Genomic DNA, 8,124 nt, shown 5'->3' with positions numbered 1-8,124 from the left:
GGTTTGTTCTTAGATTTTTGTGTGTAAATTCTTGTTTTGTGGAGTTTCAGTTTTTATTTTGAGACAGGAAATGGTTCTGTCACCTGGCTAGTCTTCTGTCTAATCAAGAAAACTGGTTTTTGTAAGATAAACTCAAACGAAAAAAGGATATGCCTGTTAGAACCTCACAAGAGTTGTTATATATACATTTGTTTCAACCTCACGAGTTATGTTATATTATATATAGATATATATATATATATATATATATATATATATATATATATATATCAGTTCTATATATAGATATAATGTATATATAATATATATTATATTATTATTAGATATATTATATTATTATTTATTATATATATCATTATATATCTATTAATATATTATATATATTATTATATATATATTGGTATTATAATATTTATATTATAATAATTATATATTATATTATATTCTCTATATAGATTTATCTTATATACATATATATAATATTATAATTAGTTAATTATATTATATATGTTATAATATATATGTATATATTATATATTATAATATAATATAATATTATATTATAAATAATTAATTATATTATATTATTATGTTATATATTATATTATTAATATATATATATATATATATATATATATATATTATATATATATATTTATATATATCATATATATATTATTTGTTATAATCTATTTATTATATATATAATATTTATTATATTATATTAATATTGATAGATTTTATGTTAAATTATATATATATATAATTAATTAGTTATGGTTATATATATATAATTTAATATATATATATATATATATTATATATATCCTATATTATTATATTATTATATTTATTAATATATATATTATATATTATATAAATATATATATATATAAATATATATATAATATATATCTATATATATATACACGCAATATATTATATATATATATATAGATATGAATATAATAATATATATATTTATATATTATATATATAGTTATATATATTATATATTATATATATATTATATATATAATTATATATATAAGTATATTATATTATATATTATATAATATAATGTATATTATGTATATATATAATAATATATATAAAATGTTGTATGTATGTATATATATAAATCTTGTTGACATGAAAGGAAGTGGTTCTGTCACCTGGCCAGTCTTTTGTCCATTAATAAACACTCTTTTATTTTAGTTAAAACACAAACGAAAAATTCAGTTGGGGGAATGATAGGCCTATTCCAACTCTCAATAGATTCTTTCTTGGATTTTTTTGAAAAATTTTGTTAACTTTAAAGAAAGTTATTCCGTCTTCTGACCAGTCTTTCGTCAGTTCATGAAAACTTCACTAACAAGCACGATAAAATTAATTGAAAGAACCTATTCAAAAGTCAACAAAGATTATGTAGAAATAATTGGTTACAAATGCTGATAAAACAGGAAGGAATTAAGTGTAAATCACAGACAATCAAAGTGTAAATGATGTTTGAATTAGAAGTCTGGATTAAAAAATTTATGTAAATTACAGAAAGTAATTGCACGACTTTTTTAACAATCTTACGGCGAATAAGTGAATTATTATTACTATTACTAGCAATCTACGGGCAGAACCAGCTCCGTTTCAGGGAATCTCTTCTCACCCCCATCCTCTTCGGAGTTCTGGGGAGGTTGGATGAGACCCCATTATAAACCATTTAGGGGTCCCCACTATAACCCTACAAAGTTTCATACCATCGGACCAGCCGTTTGACCGTGATTGAATGACAGACGGACGGACAGACAAAGCGCCCATTATAGTAAGATTACTATTATTGTTATTATTATAATAGGTAATAATGGCTTCAAATTTGGAACTTATTCTTGTTACAGAGAAAATGTCAAGAATTGAGTTCCAATTTTGCAGCCATTATAATAATAATAAAGATCGCCTCAGTACTACCAATTGCTCCCCTAAAATGAATGCCAAAATTGATTAAATTTACCTGTTCAAAAGTCAACGAAGATTATGTAAACATAATTGGTAACAAATTCTAATGAACAAGAAAGGACTGAATATATTTCACATACGGTCAAATTCAAGATCTAATTAGATGTCCCCGTAGGGAGTTATAAGTGTCGCCGGTACACCACATGCGATACAATGTAGGCATTACATAAGGTTATTATTTGCAGCATCCCTTCGGCCCGCAGCTGTAACCCCTTTCATTCCTTTTACTGTACCTCCGTTCATATTCTTTTTAAAAAGGTTTCCTTCCTGTTATACACCTTTCAAACCTCTCTACTCTCAGATTCCCCTTTCAGCGCTGAATAACCTCGTAGGTCCCAGCGCTAGGCCTTTGGCCTAGATTTTATATTCCGTTCCACTGAAATAAGAAGCATCGTCAAGAACGCAATGAATATGGAACACTTATTATGTGACTTTTGTTTTATACAATTTTATGACAAATAAGCGTTTAGCGAGGAATTATTTCATAAATTGAAGTCCCCTGGTGCATCTATTATTCTTATAATAATAATAAGATTTCATCCCAAGGACGTGACGTCACCTGCCCCAGGGCGGTCAACGAAACGTATGCGGGAATTGTGGTCACCGCTTAGTAGGTTAAGATGGTTTTTGTGGGTCTCTCTCTCTCTCTCTCTCTCTCTCTCTCTCTCTCTCTCTCTCTCTATATATATATATATATATATAATATATATATATTATATATATATATATATATATATATATATATATATATACACGAAATTAGGCAACTCCGCGTGACTTACAGAGTTGTCAAGTTCTGAGGCTGTGGGGTTGCTATAGGCCTATAAGTGAATTCAGCGTCTAGAATACGATTGAAAGGAAGGAACGAAGGGAGAAAGATAGAAAGTAAGAGAGAAGGAAAGAAAGTGAGAGAGAAAGAGAGGATTTTGCCCAAATATTGGATAGAAATATGATATAGGCGCTTTAGGAAGGAGCAACTTAAAACCAGTAAGTTACGAATTCGTGCAGAACTTTACTGAGATATTAGTTATGGCCTTTGCTAACAAGTTAACAGAAGTAGTAATAGCTGCTGTGGTAGTAGTACTACTAGTAGTAGTAATTGTAGTAGATCGAGTAGTAGGGAGTAATGGGACATGACAAACAAATATTTCAGGAAAGAATATTTTATATATTCTGAGCAAATCACGTCCATGACTGACGATATATGGGAGTCCATATATCTCTATCAACTCCCCTACTTCGCAATATCAGCTCTCATATCAACAGGGCCCAGAAGCAGAGAAATAAGATACTGAAAGAAGGAGAAACAGAGAAAGACGAGATAATAAGAAGTTAATAAAAATGAAGGCTGAGAAAAAAAAGATAATAAAAGTCTACGAGAATCAAGAATGAGAAATAGGGAAAAATGGAGACAATAAGTCTAAGAAAATAAAGACCGAGAAAGAGAAGAAGTAGAATTAATAAAAATGCTGAGAAACAGAAAGAAGAGATAATACAAGGATAAGACAATAAAGGGCGAGAAACAAAGAGAGACAGACAGACAGACAACAGAGAAATAAGAGATAATGAAACGTAGAGAAACGGAGAATTAAGAGATAATAAGAAGCTGACGAACAGGGAAATAAGATAATGTAAAGGCTAAGAAAATAAAGGATAGGGAGCAGAGAAAAAAAAGATACTAAAATGCTGATAAACAGAGGAAGAAGGGAAAGAAATGCAATATATACAATAACAGAGAGATGGCAATGCTAAACTGAAAATACATTAAATGAACAAAAACCCCATCAAAGATGGAGTCTGATAGCGTATATGTATCCCACCATTCAAGGAAACTCTGTCCCGTGGAAGGTCAAACAACTCTTGCTTGAAATTACGCCAGCAAAGCGTCAAGCGCTTGCACGGGCTCTTGCTTCTAAAGCAGCTTTTAAGTCGCGACTACAAGGTTTTTAGGGAAATTATTGCGTCATCACGTTCCGTAAGGCCACCAAAAATGACTATTATCATTATTACAATTATTATTATTAGGATAGCTTAACGAAATAAGGTACTTGGGACGAAAAATCTCAATCATGTGATATATAACTGAAAATCTTGGGAATAATTTCTCATGATTATATGCAGCTTCTATATGAGAACTTCGTTTATTGCCATCTTTTGCCAGACTTTTATTATTATTATTATTATTATTATTATTATTATTATTATTATTATTATTATTATTATTATTATCTGATCTGTTGAAAAGTAAGTCATTATTATCATTGATTTTATCATTCAAAAGTAAGCGATTAATATTATTATTAATTATCATTATTCTTATTTTTGTCATTTTGCCCTTTCAAAAGTAGTATTATTGATTTTACCTATTAAAAAACAAGCGATGAGACATTATTATTATGGTAAAGAAATCTAACACCATATACCGTTATATATTATCCCCAAGAAATAAATGACTAAATTCCTCGATATACGAATGTGATTTTTTAAAACCCGGGTTTTCAAGATCCTTGAAGTTATCATCAATTCTATTATTATCGTTGTTCTACCGTCTGGAGTCGAAACAGGGTAAGTAACTCCATTAAAGCACCCTCACGTACGCTTTGGGTCCTTTGTACCATTAAATTCTCACACCCCTGTCCTTCAGGCGACACGCATGCACACACAAACACACACACATGCGCGCTCGCTAACCGCCGAAATTCCCAGGTTTAACCAACTAAACCGCCCTTGAAAGTCCCACCAACCGCGTAGCAATATTCGATTTAAATTTAAAAATGTTCACGACGTCTAATGTATGGCAGATTCCCCCCCACACATAGGCCTAACCGTTTGAATTGATGTTTTTTTTATATATATTGTCGCCTTTTTTCCACACGAATCGTTAATATATTCAACTCGAAATCGTCATGTTACGTTCTGCTCATCTCAATTCATGGCCACGACAATTACTTGACTTTCGTATGCACGAAGGACGCTCGTAATTGTGACCCATTCAAGACAAAAGTCCATTTGTTCTGTATGACAGACCGTGACGTGCAGTAATTATAACATTTCTTCTTATTTTTATTCTTCTTTGTCAATGTACCATGTCTTCTAACCCGTTAGCGTTCATAGACTTCTAACTTATGTTCCCTAACATCTGGATTAGTTATGCTGCTTTTTCTCCCCTTCAGTTCACATACAAAACTTCCGAACTTTTCCCTCTAAACCTGTCTTCTCCCCTATAGGTCTATTTTTGTACTACACTTTGGAAATGTCAGTTATGTGCGTTCGCGTGATCATTTACATTACCCAATTGGAAACGGAAGATTGCGTGTCTGAAACACCTAAGCGATCGGTTCAACAACATCCAGGGAAAACGAAGCTGCTCATTTCAAAAGTTCATCATCTCCTCACGTCTTGATCTAGGAAATGACGTTTTTGCTACGCGAGGCGTGACTAATGATTAATTTCGTTTGCCGAGTCTCGTCTTGGCCATTACGATACGCAAGCTACGTCCCTCTGATGGGAAAACTATAGTCTTTCCATGGTTCCAGAACTAACTCGTAACATTCAGATCCCTAAAATATAAAGTGACCTTTGTTGTGTCATTAATGAGACTATGAGTATATAGTATAGACTATGAGCATAAGTATAGGTGCCTTCTCAAGGTGACGCTTTAGTCATTGAAAGGTCTTGATTTTAATTTTATATTGATTTAGCTATTTTCTTTGTTTCTGTGTCTTTGTTCGTCACAAGTTTTCCAATTAGGGTTGATCTTTGCCTGCTGGGAGGAATTTTGTGCAACATGTTCTGTCACTTAAAAGCGCCTAGAAACTCGTTGTTTCTTGATTTCTTTGGGGTTTTGTGTTATCACGTAAAGTTTCTTAATCAAATAAAAAACTTCTCGGCCAAATGTAGTTACAGACGATTTAGTCCGCTCAAATACGTTGCAAGACTGATTAGTTCAAGATTATGACATAAAAGTTTAAAAAACTGTTCGAGTTTCCCCGCCCCCTGTCATTGAAAATGACAAGTTGTTACCACCTTCTGTGTTTCCTGAAATCTGTATGGCTCATAATGACTCTTCAGAATATGTTAGATGTGCGTACAGGTTTCATATAATGGAAACAATCTGGATAAGTTTGACTTTTTCGTTAAAATCTTGGTTTCGATTTGTTATGCACGTCAACTGTCATTTTCATAAACTACCTGTTAAAGACTACGAGGAAAGATGTTGAAGGCGTTCCTTATGTTTGTAAATTACTTGCTAGTCTGAGTCAATGGAATATTTACGTAAAAAGAATAGTGAATGGTATTTATTATATTTTTTCTATAAAAATTTTAGTTTTATCACAGATTTATCACAGTTTTAAGATTTATTTCCACAGAAAATTAAAATTTTTATAAGAAATGCGTAGAAAACGGATACAGATCTGCTCGCGAGAGCATCGGAACGCTCGTCAGCACACATCAGTAGCTGTAGTTGTTTACATCTGCGTTAGGATAAGGTCGTTGCCTTTAAGTTCCCCCCTTTTAATATTATCTGCATTTACCTATGTTTTGTTAACTGAGGGGCCAAAGATGTGGAAATGGAGGGCATTGAATACAGCACAGAGCTTTTTGAGAGCCTGTATGAAGTGTACGAGGAGATAGGAAGGTGAGTCACTCATTCAAGTTCTTGATGAGTTTGTTGTAACTTGGAAGCAAAGTTGAGCTACAAGCTCGTCTCGTTTTATCAATTGTGTTTTGTATCCTTTATTCATATTATATTTATGTATTCTTAATTGTTATTGCTTCAATTTTCAGGTAGTATAGTTAAGAATAAGCCACAGTTAACGTAGTCTCGTCATATGCACTAACTTAAAAACAAATTTGAGCTTCAAGTTCGTCTCCTTTTTCACACCTTTTCATATATGGTATTTATAATATATTTATTAATTTTTAATTGTTATTGCCTCATTTTATACTAGGTATGATTAAGGATAGGTCATAATTTACGTACTATTGTCAGTGCTTAACTCAGTAGGTAATCTTAAAGTACCTCGGTAGTACCTACTAGGTATATTCTGTGAAGACGAGTGATTTTTTTTGTAGTACCTAGTTACTGGTTTCCTTATGATAGCATAACCTAGCCTATAGTAGAAGTTACAAGGAGATAAATTACTAAGCAAGAAAGCAGCATCCACTCCCCACCATTCTCACCTCAGACTGTCTCTTATCCTAGGTTAAGTTACCTTAAACTTATAGTATTCTACATTGAGTTTTGGTAAAAATTCATTAGGGCTAGACCTATTAGTTATAAGCTATTTTTCATTCGTCCTTTTCTTAAGCCTATGGAAGTTTTCCAGATTTCCTTATTTTCATGCAGCCAAGAGCACCAGAGAATGTGTCCCAAAAATGTATGGGTCACACACACACACACACACAGATATATATATATTTATATATATGTGTATATATATATATATATATATATATATATATATATATATATATATATATATATATATATATAATATATATAGTAGGGATCCAATTAATTTAGTATTATCCAAATTTGTCTTAAGAATTTGGTTTGGAAACCTCAAAAATACCTTAACTCATTCTTAATTATAGTTTGATTTATGAGCAGAGTACTTTGTCAAAGACTAGGCTATGAGCAATGTATAAAGCAACATTAAACAGGACAGCAGCATCTGCTACCCACCATCTTCCTCATGGACCTCCTCTTAATCTAGGTTAGGCTACCTTAAACACATTGCTTACCTTGAATTTTGGAGATTATAAATAGTATTGTCTTGCTATTTTTTGTTCTTTTGTTTCCAAAGTGTCATGGGAGTTTTCCAAACTTTCTTAATTTTGTCTGCTTAAAACAAAGGATAACTATTCTAAAAAAGTGTATGGTTCATTTATTTGGAAAGGAATGAAAGTACGTATTATGGTATTATCCTAATTTGTTTTAAGCATGTAGTTCTGAAAAGCCCAAAAACATTCCTAGCTATGTGCATATGAATTCATAATGGTAGATTAATTCATGTGTAGAGTGTTATCTTTAAGAAGGACTAAATTTCTTACATTCATTCCTTCATTCGTATCACTAACTCTATGTCCAGCGCATGGCACAAATCAGTG

The 8,124-nt window shown here is 31.4% G+C and overlaps 1 protein-coding gene across 1 annotated transcript in view; it reads left to right on the top strand.

The window, feature by feature from the left end:
• Window positions 1-6,456: 6,456 nt before the first annotated feature.
• Window positions 6,457-8,124, top strand: part of LOC135203062 (death-associated protein kinase 1-like) — a gene marked incomplete in the record, with an annotated part of 212,619 nt that continues 210,951 nt past the window's right edge. The window contains 1 exon segment of the mRNA XM_064232667.1: window positions 6,457-6,649.

This window comes from Macrobrachium nipponense, chromosome 33 (genome assembly GCF_015104395.2).
Source record: "Macrobrachium nipponense isolate FS-2020 chromosome 33, ASM1510439v2, whole genome shotgun sequence".
In the NCBI taxonomy this organism is placed as follows: Eukaryota; Metazoa; Arthropoda; class Malacostraca; order Decapoda; family Palaemonidae; genus Macrobrachium; species Macrobrachium nipponense.
The sequence above is the reverse complement of the archived record's forward strand: the minus strand, read 5'-3'. Positions and strand labels throughout refer to the sequence as shown.